The sequence below is a fragment of the Cricetulus griseus genome, assembly GCF_003668045.3.
Source record: "Cricetulus griseus strain 17A/GY chromosome 1 unlocalized genomic scaffold, alternate assembly CriGri-PICRH-1.0 chr1_0, whole genome shotgun sequence".
NCBI lineage: Eukaryota > Metazoa > Chordata > Mammalia > Rodentia > Cricetidae > Cricetulus > Cricetulus griseus.
In genome coordinates this window covers 15,615,249-15,629,097 of record NW_023276806.1, presented here as the reverse complement: position 1 = coordinate 15,629,097, position 13,849 = coordinate 15,615,249, and positions in this window count along the sequence as shown.

The window sequence follows — 13,849 nt, the reverse complement described above, 5'->3', positions numbered from 1 at the left end:
GTAGTTCAGATGAGTTTTAATTAGAGCCCAATGTAATGGGATTTGAACCCAACTCACTGGAAATACATAGCAAGAACTTTAGACATTAAATATCATGGCCATTGATTAAACTCAATGGGAATTTAGATAGATTATTTTGGCTGCCTGAAGATACCATGTTTTTTCCATTAATGTCAGAGAAATATATTGAGAAACTAAAATATTACTAATAAAAATAAATGTGAAGGTTGTAAATTTCAAACAATGGAAGCACAGATGCCATACCTGGATTTTTAAGTGAGTTTGTGGCATTTCATTAAAATTAAAGCTGAAAACACACTATATTATGTGTGACCTCTTTAGAAAAGGAACCTAAATGTTTCCATGATTTGTCATCCTTTGGAACATAAAAACAATAAACCAGAGACCATGGAGTGGCCTGAGAGACAGTCATGGTATTATTCCAGCCAGGGGTCAGACTTGAGGCATCCCTTGCTTTCTAGCATCCTTGGTTACTCCACTGTCTCCTAGTGGTTTGCTTTTCATCCATAAAATGGGGACAGTGAAATGTACCAATATGAATCACAGACAGTGCCTAAGCTGTATAACTGAAATCAGCACGTGCGTCAAACTTCCCCCAACTGGTAAGGTTTGTTAAAAGTGAAGCTGAATTCCGGATTTGGCCTTATTAACTCCCCAATAAGTGATTCCATGTTAACCACTAGGCCACATGGCCTTGAGAGATACCCCTGTCTTTCATAAAAGCTCAGTCAGCCACTGGAGGGAGCCAGCAGGACTCTCACAGTGTAACTCAATATGATCAACCAGTAGGGAAAGATAATTTTAAAATGGCATGTAAAGATGACAGAATTTGAACAAAATCCCTTTTATTTATTTATGCCAAAATCTGTGTGAATGTAAAATGCCATCTCCATCATGCTTTATTTATGGTGTGGCTTTTCCTTTGGAAAAAAAAAAAAGAGGGAGTAGGAAGGAGGGTGGGAAAAAATAAGGAGAATTTTGGCTAGAGTCTGTCCTGGACCTAGGCTGGTTCACATGGCAAGAGTCAGAGTGGATGGCTCAGAAGAGAGTGCAGGTCTCAGCACTCACCTCGCCTGTGGCCTATGGCATCCTCACACCCTGAGTCAGCTTGGCTGCCCAATCTGAGCGGGTTTTCAAAGCCTTTGCTTGCCACTTCCTGCAGCTAGAAATCAAGCCAGCGCCCTCTCTGTGAATAGAGGAATGTACAATATGTAAAATTCCTAAAGACAATTTTTATTTATAGCTGTTGCAAACAATGTTTATACAAAGTTTATTAAATATGTCACCCACATTGATTTATACCAACCAGTCTCTTCAATCACTAATATTTATGTGATGGGTTCAGTTGCAACAATTATTTTATATGCTGTAGAGTATGTTATAACTAGGGATTCACCCTGGCAATTATATCAAAGATAAAATGCTTCCTGAGGACCTCAGGGCAGGCCAGGAAGTATATTATTGGACACAAGGTGGTTTAAACTGAATACCACAACACTAAATTTAGAGCAAGGGATGTGGAGCATCTGATGCTTAAAAATTAAAACGGGCTTCTTGGGGTTTCAGGAGTCCCCTCATTTCCGGGAAGGTAGCGATCACTCTTGCGTTCATTTTCTTTCCCACGTTGAAACCTGAGGTCTGGAAATGCTTCCCTGTCATCTCTGAATTTCTGTGGGCTGTGGCTCTCAGCAGCATTTACCTAGTGCCCAAAGTGGGCAGAAGAGCTCCTCTTGGCTCTTATAAACACTGACAAAGAGAACCAGACCCATGCTATTTGCAGCAAGGAATTGGCAGCTACTGAGTCGAGTGGCTGAAGCCTATTAACAAAGAAACCAGGCTTCACTAAGTCCTGAGATAACCAGTGAAACTGCAAGATGGCAAACTCCACAGAGAAAGAAACAAGAAAGAGGAGAGAAAGAAAGAAACTTACTTAAAACCTGCAGTTGAATGCTACTTCGGTTTCTAAGAAAGCCTAAATAGCCTTTTGTTTGGTAAAATTAACTTGGCAGACACACTGTGGTTCAGGGTGCAAGGCCAGGGGCAAGATAGGAAGGCTGAAGCGAAACAAAGAGGCAGTTAGAAACTTCTGTAGGGGAATCCACTGTTTGGAGTGATGAGGTCCCTAGAGGAGGAGGAGAGACTTGGGAAGAGGAAAAATATCTCATTGGAGGAGAGGAAGGGAGGGCCAGGAAGGTGCCCTGTACCAGCAAGGCTAGAAGGTTGTGACCTTTGAGTGCATGTGTGGGGTTATCTCCTTTTAGAACCTTCCTGTCTTGTCCTGTAAGGTCAGCCCTTTGGTCTCATTTTCCAACTCTTTTTCAAATCGGAAGGCTCAAGTGAAATAAACAGTTACAGGAAAGTAAATAATTAGCATGAGCAAACTGAATGGTTACTCTCAAATCTGGAATACAGAGGCATGCAAAAATGAAGCCGCTTGATCCATGCTCTCCTAGACCCTTAAGGTGTTTGAGAAGACCCCTAAAGACCTCCATAAGAGACTGGGCCTCACTTGGAAATAATCTAAGTCTCACAGAAGAGAGTGAACACCACCACCATCCCCATTGTTGATGCAAAAAACACTGCTTTCACATTAAAGGGAATAAGAAACAATACATTGTGAAGCCAAATTTGAGTGACCATGGCCCCATGGAACATTTATTTAGGTTACTTTAAGTTCCATGTTCCAACACGGAAGTGGTTTCCTGGAGTTTTTATTGTAACAGAACAAAGTTCAAAATTTTTTCTCCATTTTTTATTTGAATTAGAAACAAGATTGTTTTACATGTCAATCCCAGTTCCCTCTCCCTCCCCTCCTCCCCTGACCCCCCCCACCACCACCACATACCCAACTATAGCACCCTACCTATCCCATATCCTTTCTGCTCTCCAGGGAGGGCAAGGACTTCCATAGGGGGTTTTCAGATCCTGTCATATCCTTTGAGGTAGAGCCTAGGCCCACCCCCATGTGTCTAGGCTGAGGGAGTATCCCTCTATATGGAATGGGCTCCCAAAGTCCATTCCTATGCTAGGGATAAGTACTGATCTACTGCAAGAGGCCCCATGGATTTCCGAGGCCTCCTCACTGACACCCATGTTCATGGGGTCTGGAACAGTCCCATGCTGGTTTCCCAGCAATCAGTCTGGAGACCAAGAGCACTCCCTTGTTCAGTTCATCTGTTTCTGTGGGTTTCACCAGCCTGGTGTGGACACCTTTGCTCATCACTCCTCCTCCTCTGAAACTGGATTCCAGTTCAGTTCAGTGTTTAGCTGTGGGTGTCTGTTTCTACTTCAATCAGCTGCTGGATGAAGGCTATAGGATGGCATATAAGACAGTCATCAATCTCATTATCAGGGGATGGCATTTAAGGTAACCTCTCCTCTGTTACTTAGATTGTTAGTTGGTATCATCCTTGTAGCTCTCCAGACATTTCCCTAGTGCCTGATTTCTCTTTAAACCTATAATGTCTCCCTCTATTATGGTATCTCTTATCTTGCTCTCCTCTATTCCTCCCCCAACTCAACCTTCCTCCTCCCTCATGACCTCCTCACCCCTCCTCTTAAGGAATTTTAAAAAACAAAGGTGTAAACCGAGAGGAGGGTTAAAGCTGCTCAGAGGAATCTCAACTATAGGCCTCAGATGCCTCCTCAGGGTATATTTAGCCATTTGATTTGTAGAGAATTTGGTTTTTAGTTGTCTTTATGTGTTTATCAGGCTATAAGTTCTGGTACATAGGTGGGTAAGGAATGACTCTTTAGCCCCAAGAGACTGTAATTAAACTCTCTACCTGCAACATTTTGATCTCTCCACAGTCATTGAAGTTTTAGTCAGTCAGCCTTTGTAGACATGTCTTTTCCCATAAACTCTCATTCCCATCACCTAATAGCTATGCGACATTGCCACAGAATAAGTTCTGGGTGTACCTAAGTTGTCTCCTCCCACCAACCCCTGTCTTCATTTTGTTTGTTTTGTTTGGGAAGTGTTTCTACTTCTGCCAATAGAGGTCCAGCAAGTTGTTTGCTGCACACACCACATCTTCCTCATTGCGTGTCACTGGGGCTCACGTCTTACAGCTCTGTCTTGTGTTGAGTAGCAGAAGCACAGACGTTGAGCATCTTGGGATGGTGAATCATTTCCAAATATAACACTGTGAAACTGATGTTTTGTGGCCACCTCTGCCCTAGAAAGCCATATCTGCGAAACAGTTACTGAGTCAATCTAGCTTAGAGTTGTTTGCAAGAACACAGGGATGTACTGTTTGGATTTTCATGAGAGAAACTCAAAAGCCAGCAGAGAGATGCTTATCTTTCCTGTTTACTTCGTCATCTGATCAAAGGTTGGACTTTTATTTGCCCATTGGTGTTTGAATTTTTCTTTATGTACTCAGAGAACAGAATTCTCCATGAGAGACGTTTCAGAGGACCTGAAAAATTCAAGGGTCCCATTGTATCTACAAAAGGATGTTGTTTGTGAACAAAAGTATCTTTTAATAGTCTTCTTGTGTGAGTCTTGGTTTGTAACCATTAACAAAGACTGACCATTCAGTGGAGCAGCGCCTCACGTGACCAAACGTAGGATAATACAGCTAACAGAGTAAGATTCTCCAAATCTCTGAGTCCTGTGGGTCTTTGATGGCAAGGCATTTGGGGCCCATTTTATACAGTGCCTTTAAATTTCAGGATACATTGAGTCATAAGTCTGCATTGCTATCTAATTCCCATGAGTCCTTGATCTGTGAAATCTGGGTGGAATTTCCTTGGGACTGTATATCTTAAGCCATGATAGCATTCAATGACTTCCAGATGCCTTGATAATGATGGTCCACTACATCCGGACTGCCTCAGATTCTTTCCCCTTTGATTTGTCATTATTTGTATGGAATTTATGACTAGTGGAAATATTAACCTGCCTCTCGGCAGCAGCCTCTGAATGAGCCCTTAACCATATACTCAAGGGAGTCACACATTCTTTTCATCGACACGGAGAAGTATGACTGACATCTGCCAATACCCAGAAAAATCAAATCAAGAGCTATATTCCTAATAGCATCTGATCTAAAGCCCAGAGAGAGGACTCCATGCACTTCAGAAGGCTCTCTCTTCCCATAGACATGATGAAGAGGGGGAAGTGGTCACCTCACTGTGCCACACCAGGCAGAGCTCTTCCTGTCCAAGTGTCCCTTGGTCTTTCTGCTGCTGCCCTGTATGTGATCTCAGATGCAGCACCCCAGACCACCACAAAACTAATTGTTCATGTGATTTCCTTTCTGAGCCACTGCAGATGTCCCTTTCTGTAACAATTTAATTAACACTTTAAAATAATGATGCATTAATTAATGCCAAATTACAATGAAAATCCTGGAGAATTACACTTTATATCAACATTAATGCAAAATGAGTTCCTCCTGGATAATTTTTCTTACAACGAATACAAAAAGAGATAATACTAATTAGGCCATCAATTTAAATTTACCGTCATTTCAATCCATGTCATTTATCTGTTCCCTCGCACTAAACAATTGTGTCCTACCATACATTTGCGCAGGAAACAGGGATGTCTGCCTAGCAACCAGACCTGGGCCATCTTTAGGATATTGTGATACGAGTTGAAGTTTACATTTTGTTTCTAAGATATTAAAAAACAGTTGCTCTCTCTCTCTCTCTCTCTCTCTCTCTCTCTCTCTCTCTCTCTCTGAGTGTGTGTGTGTGTGTGTGTGTGTGTGTGTGTGTGTGTGTGTGTGTGTGTGTGTGTGTGTTGAGAGACAGAGAAAGAGAGAAAAGGCTTTAGTTAAATAAACCCTGGTTTGAGTAAAGTAACATATGCAGCCCTGTAATGTGCATGGCAGAGGCATCAGGTTCTGCATATTAGCTTGCATCTAATTTTGTTTATCTCTGCTCTCAGGGTCAGTACCCAGGAGTCAGAAGACTTGTAACATCTGTGGGGTCATTTCTTCCTGAGCACATATAAATCACGCCTTCTCATCTCCCAAAGGGACACAGTTTGGACCTGTTGCAGGTCATTTTCACTGCTTCTCTTATAGGATGCAGCAAAGGAGAAGGACTTCAAAGGTTAAGTTTTCAGTGCTTTCTGAGGAAAGAAGGCTGGATGGTGACCCCTCAAGTGCAACTGTCTTCTCTCTGAAGTGGCCCTTCACATTTGCTTTTCAAATTGAGACACGTACTCAGGATCCAGAACACTCTGGATCTGAAAATTTTGTTATTTCTAGGTCAAAACACCCTTACGTGCTTGCATGAAATCATAAGAATATCAACCTTGGATGGCCTTTGAACTCTGAGTTTTGGGGGCATTATATTTCATTTATTCTTTCAGAGAGTCTTTTTTATCAACAAGTAACTTCAAGATAAAAGTTTTTTTTTTTTTTTATTTGCCTTTTGTGTCTAGTAATCCCAGCATATACTTTGCCTAAGTGACCTGAATTTCATACATTTAATGAGGTGGATATTTACAGTACATAAATGGAAATGGAAATTTGTTGATTAGACCAAAAATCTTCCAAAACAAGAATTTGCAGCTTCAGGCAGGAGAGTGACAGCTGAGCAGGTCACAATCCCTGGACATTTGAGTAGATCTGTTTCTCCCCTTAGCCATTAGACAAGCTATCAGCATGTCGCCTTTCAAGATCTTTATTGTTTTGTTTTCCCTTGTTCTGAATCTGCTTCAGAAATTTCTGCTTGTCCAGGTGGTCTCAAAGTAAGAAGGCAATGAGCCTAAATGAAGTCTGGCAGAAAGAAATTAATTTTAAAAAATCAATAAACTCTGCCTTTGTTTTTATTCAGCTTTGGGGGAATACATATCAGTGACATTTACCTTGGACTATGCCTCCTTGCCTGTAAAAATAAGAGGGTGGCAGAGCAGATCAGGTGGCATAGGCCATCCATTACACCTTCTTGGTTTGGTTGATGGTGAGGCAGGAGATGATAAAGACCATTGAAAGCTTGACCTTGAAATACTATCTGGCATCTTATAAGTATCTATCCGGACATTAGAGTTAGGTAACTCAACGTATGCTCTTGGGATGTATCTGGGGACTTTGCTTGGTGATAATTATATTTACTTCAAATTTGCCTAAGTGCCCTGAATTTCATACATTTAATGAGGTAGATATTTACAGTACATAAACGGAAGTGGAAGTTTGTTAATTAAACCAAAAATCTTCCAAAACAAGAATTTACCGCTTCAGGCAGAAGAGTGACAGCTAAGTATGGTCATAATCCCTGGACATTTGAGTAGATCTGTTTCTCAGTAGCAGAGATTAAAAGGAACATCTTCAGGACTCAACTCATTACCTCAAGTGATGTTTTATTTGAATTATTATTTCTTTTAGCACCAGATCTCCAGCATGTCTCTTACCAGGAAATAGCAATAGTATTATACAAGCTAAAGGGCAGTTGAAGGTAGAATTCTAAAAATGGGCACAGGTCAGGTCACATATGGAGAATGAATATTTTCAAGCTAGTTCTTCACAGTCTCTCAACAAGGTTATTATAAAAGGGGGACCACGTAGGTTATTTCTTGCAATGAATATAATTTAATCCTTTTCATTTCCTTCATATTTTGAAGTAGCTGGACAGTGAAGGAAGTGTTTCTAAAATACCAGAAGTAGCAATTTCCAAAGAAAAATGTCAATCTGCTTTTTTGACTAATATTCCTAAATTTCTCTACCCACATAGTCCACAGGAATGATGGGTTCTAGTGATCAAATCTCAACTCTGGGATTCACAGGAATTCACATCCCAGCATGACTTTGGGCAAGCTTCCTGTCCCTCTCTAGAACTTTGGTGGTCTCATCTACAAAGTAGACATGAAAATACAAGTGGTGCTGAAGGTTGAATAAAAGTGCTTAAAAGTGTTTTGACACACTTAATCAGGGCTCTGTTGAGTATTTGTAAATTCACTTGTTAGTTCTGCCAATACAGATGGCCAGTCTCAAGGTCCTGGCTGGCAAGAAAAGATGACACAGGCAATCTCTACCAATAAGAATATCACAGGGTAGGGCCTCCTTCAGGTATAAAAGTAGGTAATTAAACATACTGTACTGAAATATGTCTATGACCAAAATGCTGTGCAGCTGAAATCATAAATGTAAGTGGAGAATGGCTAAGGATCAGGGGAAGCATCTATAATGCATAAGGAAGAGAAAGGAAATCCAGCAACGAACAAAGGCAATGCTATCCTAAGCAACAAGGGCAGAGACAGAAAGAGGAGGGTTCATTGTATGAGAAATACCCAGCATGGTTGGATATGACACACCAGATTTCATAACAGTTTCTTTATGAAGACATCAAATTGGACAAACAAGATTAGCTATAAAATGCTGACCAATACATTTATTTCAATGTCTAATTCTGGCCCTTTGGTGAGCTCCGGTGATGTAGGTGTGCTTCCCCACAGCTCTACTCTAAGAATTTGTCCCAGAGAATCTGACATGGATGGGAATCAATATTGCATTTTCAGCTTTCATATTCCATCAAGATGGGAAACAAGGAGGACTACTGGACATTTTGTCCAACATCAGTCCTAGAGACAAGAGAAAAATGGGAAACAGGTTCCAGGGACCAAAAATATCACAATATTGTTGGACACCAGTGTGGGAGCACCCAGGAGATCTGACTTGTGTGGCTGTGGCATTGGCTGGATATATACAAAATAGCGTCGAGTGACGCCACTGGGAGTTCAGGGTGCTTGGATGTGGACGTGAGCACATGAACTGGGGGTGAAAGTTTGAATTTTTGTTTTTAATCATTCTTGATGCCCTCTACAGACCATGAGTGCCTATCATTTAGCTGTTGGCATAGATTTTGGGTATCTGGATCTGAGATGTAAAATCATGGAGAGATAGCAAAAGTTCCCACGGGATAAAGAATTGTGGGTGAACAGATTCCTTCACAGCAACTCTCTCTACTCAGTCATGAGCATTTCCATCTGACCCCATGCCTGGTGTACTATGATGCTGGACTCTTCCATTGGCTTTACTACTAAGCAAAGACTTTCTGAGAGGACTTTTTTGTGACATTGCAGTCAAACAGAGTGGGGCATCAGCTGTGTCTTTATTTGCAGCTATGGTCTAGCTCATGCTTCCCTTTCTTCATACACTTCCCTAGTGTAACTCAAGTAGGACTAGAGTACTTTAGTTCTTCCACTCTACACACATGACAGCAGAGTGGCAGATGCTCAGAAAAGGACATAGAGCTGTGGTCTATGTGCCTAACTGTTGCATTCCTCAACTTCATGGAATACATGCTTTGCCGTGTACAACACATAGCCATGTTTGTGCATGTTTAGGACAGGTGAGTAGTCTAAAGCAGATGTGAGTGAAGTCCGTGTAATGAAGAAATAGTTGCAAGGGCAATTATAAGGCAGAGTTCCATGAACACGGCTAGAAAAACAGTTACTGAATTAAAAGATCAGATTGAGAAACTCTCCCAGAAGATGGAAAGAAAGAATGAAGATGGGGGACCCAAGGTATAGACAGAGAACTGTCATTTTCTGAAGTCCCAGGAGGAAGAGGAAAATATGATGAACTATTTAAAGAAATAATGGGGAGAAATGTCCCAGCTGGTTTGAAAAGTGAGAGACCAAAGAATGAGTAATTATAGAACACCAAACAAGAGAGGTAAAGAAAACCCACATGGGGAGTAAATAATTCAGACAAAAAGTAAATTCTACTCCCTGCCAGAGGGGAAGAGCTACTCCCTTGTCAGCAGGATGAGACTGGCATAGACAGCAGGTTTCTCATAGCTGCTTTGGAAGCAAACAAAAAAGTATTATTTTTGTGTGGTGAAAGAAAAATTGAAAGAATTAATTATGAAGATGTTTTCTGTGGCATTGCTTGTAATAGCAAAAAACTGCAAGTGACTTACACACCCATATCATGGCACATAGGCACTCAAAAATTCTCATGAATAAATATATAAGACAACACACAAATGAATTTACATTAAAAACACTGTCCTGCAAATTCCAGGGATTCTTCATAGAAGCAGGATGATCCCATTTTTATTTAATTGGAAAGACTGAGTAAATTTAAAGAAATGTTTTAGCTTTTCATTCAAGAACTATGGATACAATCATATTTTGCAAACTCTATCATCTACATGTTCTCTGTTGCTTTTCCTTTTCTACTTGGGGGACAAACAATTAATACTTAGTATAATTCTTTATTAATTCAAGGACAAGCCACTAATTAGGAGTGATTTTAGAGCCCAGGAAGCCCCTGCCTAGGTCTTGGTGAGGTGTCATACTCTGCCCAATGCAGTGGCAAAGGGGATAGATCCAGAAGGATGTATTGAATTGACACTCAAGAAAAATGACCAGGAACCTGATAGCAATCAGGCAGGGGATGTGCCAAGGATGTCTCTGAAGTTTCTAGCTTCGCTGCCCTGTGAATTATCAATTCCTAAATTTAGTCTTGAAAGCACTGTTAGTTCTTCCCTTCTAGAGGGATGTTGCGATACAAAAGGTAGATATTTATACCATGCATCCAGCGGCTCTGGCTATGAAAGCACTTCTGAGCCGATTTGTAGATTTGTTCCTGTGCCCACATGGCGAGCCACAGATATTTTATTTTCAAGAAAAACATGTTCTACAAATTCTTTCCCCACCTGTGTCATTAAGCAAAAGCAACTCTGCTTTATTCACCACTAACCTCTGCCTGAGTTCTTTTGAATACAGGTTCAAAGGCACATTCCATGAATATAGCTTTTTCCCATGTGTGTTGAAACCTGCTGGCAAAATATGTGTTATTTCATACTCCTATGGAAAAAATGGGCCAAGGCTAGACAATTCACAATAGAAACACAGGAGCAATATTGGTATGAAAAAGTGTGCAACTCATAAAAGGTAAATCTAGTTCTAAAATGCCAGATACTCTCCTATAAAGTCGGCGCATAGCCCTCTAAGAATGTTGGTGAGATAAACATCTTCTGATAGGGCCAGTACACTTTCCTGAAATTGTCATCACCAAGTACTCAGAAATTTTTTAAAAAATCCCTTTTGTTTCCAGAAAAGATTGGTAGAAAACTACACTAAAATAATAGGTTTGCAGTTAAGGATTGTTGATGTTTAAAGATAAAACAATAAGAGAGTCATTAAATATATTGTATATCTACTAGAATTCATTTGAAAAGCATTTAATGGGGCTGATGCGTTGGTTTAGCAGGTTAAAGTACTGGCTGCCAAGCTTGACCACCTGTATTTCATCCTTAGAATCTATGGGATGGACACAGAGAAACAATTCCTGAATGGAATTCTCTGACCTCCACATCCATGCCATAGCATACACACACATAGACACCTACACCAAATTAATTAATGAATAATTCAATTTTTTAAATTTCGTTTATTTATTTTACATCCCGGTTACAATTTCCCCTCCTTTGTCTCCTCTCCTTCCACCTCCCCACTCTGTTCCCATCCTCCAATCCTCTCCTCCATTTCTGTTTAGAAAATGGCACATCTTCCACAAGGACCAACAAAGCATGACATATTGGGTTTCAGTAAGACTAAGAACCTCCCCATGTATTAAAGCTGGGCTAGGAGACCTAGTATGAACAGTAGGGTCCCAAAATCCAGTAAGAGTCAGAGACAGCCCCTTCCTGTTCCCACTGTTAGTCCTGCAGGAGGACCAAGATACACAAATGTAACATATATGTAGAGTGTCTAGGTCATTTCCTTGCAGGCTCCCTGGTTGTCAGTTAAGTGAGCCCCCATGAGTCCAGGTCAGTTGATTCTGTATGTTTTCTTGTGGTGTCCTTGACCCCTCTGTCTCCTATAATCGTTTCTCCTCCTTGTCTGCAGGATTAACCCCAAATTGCTCAGTGTTTGGCTGTGGGCCTGAAACTGTTTCCATCAGTTGCTGGATGAAACCTCTCTGATGACAAATGGGCTAGGCACCAATAGAAGAATGTTCTTAGACATTTTTTTTCTTCCAGTCATGTTTGATTCTATCATAGGTCTCTGGGACATCCAGCCTGAGTCCTTGTGCTCCGTGAAGTGTCAAAGGTGGGCTCAGTCTCCTGACATGGGTTTTAGGCTACAGACTAAGTCTCTAGGCCACCCTTACCCCACCACATCCCACAGGCAGGATAGACTGTACGTCACAGGTTGTGTCTGGGTTGGTTTTCCATTCCCTCAACTCAAAGTTTTGCCTAGTCACAGAAGATGACCAGTTCATGTCATGTATGCCCTATTGCTAGAGGCTTATCTAGGGTCATTTTGCAGAATCCTGAGAGATTCCCTTGTACCAGGTTTTTACCTGAGCCTGAAATGCCCCCTTCCAGTAGTCTCCTTCAGTACTTTCACTCTTTGCCTCCCTAATCTGATTGCTCCTGTTCCCATCCCCACCCACCCACAGTCCAGACACTCACAAAACCTCTTCAATTTCCCCTTCACAGGAAGATCTGGGAGTCCCCCAGGAACTCTCCTTGTTACCTAGTCTCTCTGGATCTGTGGATTGTAGAATAGTTATCCTTTATTGTACAGCTAATATCCACTTATGGCTAAGTACATACCATGTTTCTCAGTCTGGGTTACCTCACTCAGGATAATTTATTTCTAGTTCCATCCATTGCCTTCAAATTTCCTGGTGTTTTTAAAAGCTGAGTAATTTTCCATCAGGTAAATGTACCAAATTTTTCTTTATTCATTCTTCAGTGGAGAGACTGAAGTTATTTCCAGATTCTGGCTATTACAAAGTAAGCTGCTATGAACATAGTTGAGCAAGTGTCCCGTGGTTTGATTGGACATTCTTTGGGTATATACCCAAGAGTGGTATAAATGTGTCTTGTGGTAGGGTGAGTCCCAGTCTTCTGAGAAACTGACACACTGATTTCCAAAGTCACTGTACATGGTTGCACTTCTACCAGCAATGGAAAAATGTTCCCCTTACTCCACATCCTCTCCAGCATGAGCTGTAGCTTGTGACCTTAGCCATTCTGACAAGTGGAAATATCGAATCTCAGAGTTGTTTTGATTTGTATTTTCCTGACTGCTAAGGATGCTGAAAACTCCTTAAGTATTTCTTGGCCACTTGAGATTCTTCTGCTGAGAATTCTGTTTATATCTGTACTCCATTTAATTAGATTATTTGGTTTGTTGATGTCTAGTATTTTGGATTCTTTGTATTTTGGAAATCAGCCCTCTGTAGGATGTGCGATTGGTGAAGATCTTTTTCCATTTGGTAAGCATCCATTTTGTCCTATTGACAGTGTCCTTTACCTGACAGAAACTTTTCAGTTTCATGGAGTCCCATTTATTGATCCTAGTACCTGTGCGATTGGTGTCCTGTTCAGGAAGTTTTCTCTTCTATCTATGTGCTCAAGGCTTTTCTCATTTTCTCTTCTTTCAGGTTCAGTGTACCTGGAATTATGGTGAAGTCCTTGATACACTTGGACTTGAGTTTTGTGCAGGATGGTAGATACAGATCTATTTGTATTCTCCTATGTGCCAACCTATATTTAGACCAGCACCATTTGTTGAAAATACTTTCTTTTTACCATTGCATAACTTTGGCTTCTTTGTGGAAAATCAGTTGTTCACAGGTGTGTGGATTTACATCTGGGTGGTTGATTGAATTCCTTTGATCGACCTGTCTGTTTTTATGCCAAGATCATGCTGTTTTTGTTACTATAGCTCTGTAGTAAAGCTTGAAATCATAGATAGTGATACCTCTGGAAGTTCTTTTATTGTACAGGATTGTTTTAGGTATTCTCATGTTTTTATTTTTCCATATGAAATTGAGTATTGTTCTTTCAAGGTCTGTAAAGAATTGTGTTGGAATTTTGGTGGGGATTGCATTGAATCTATAGATTG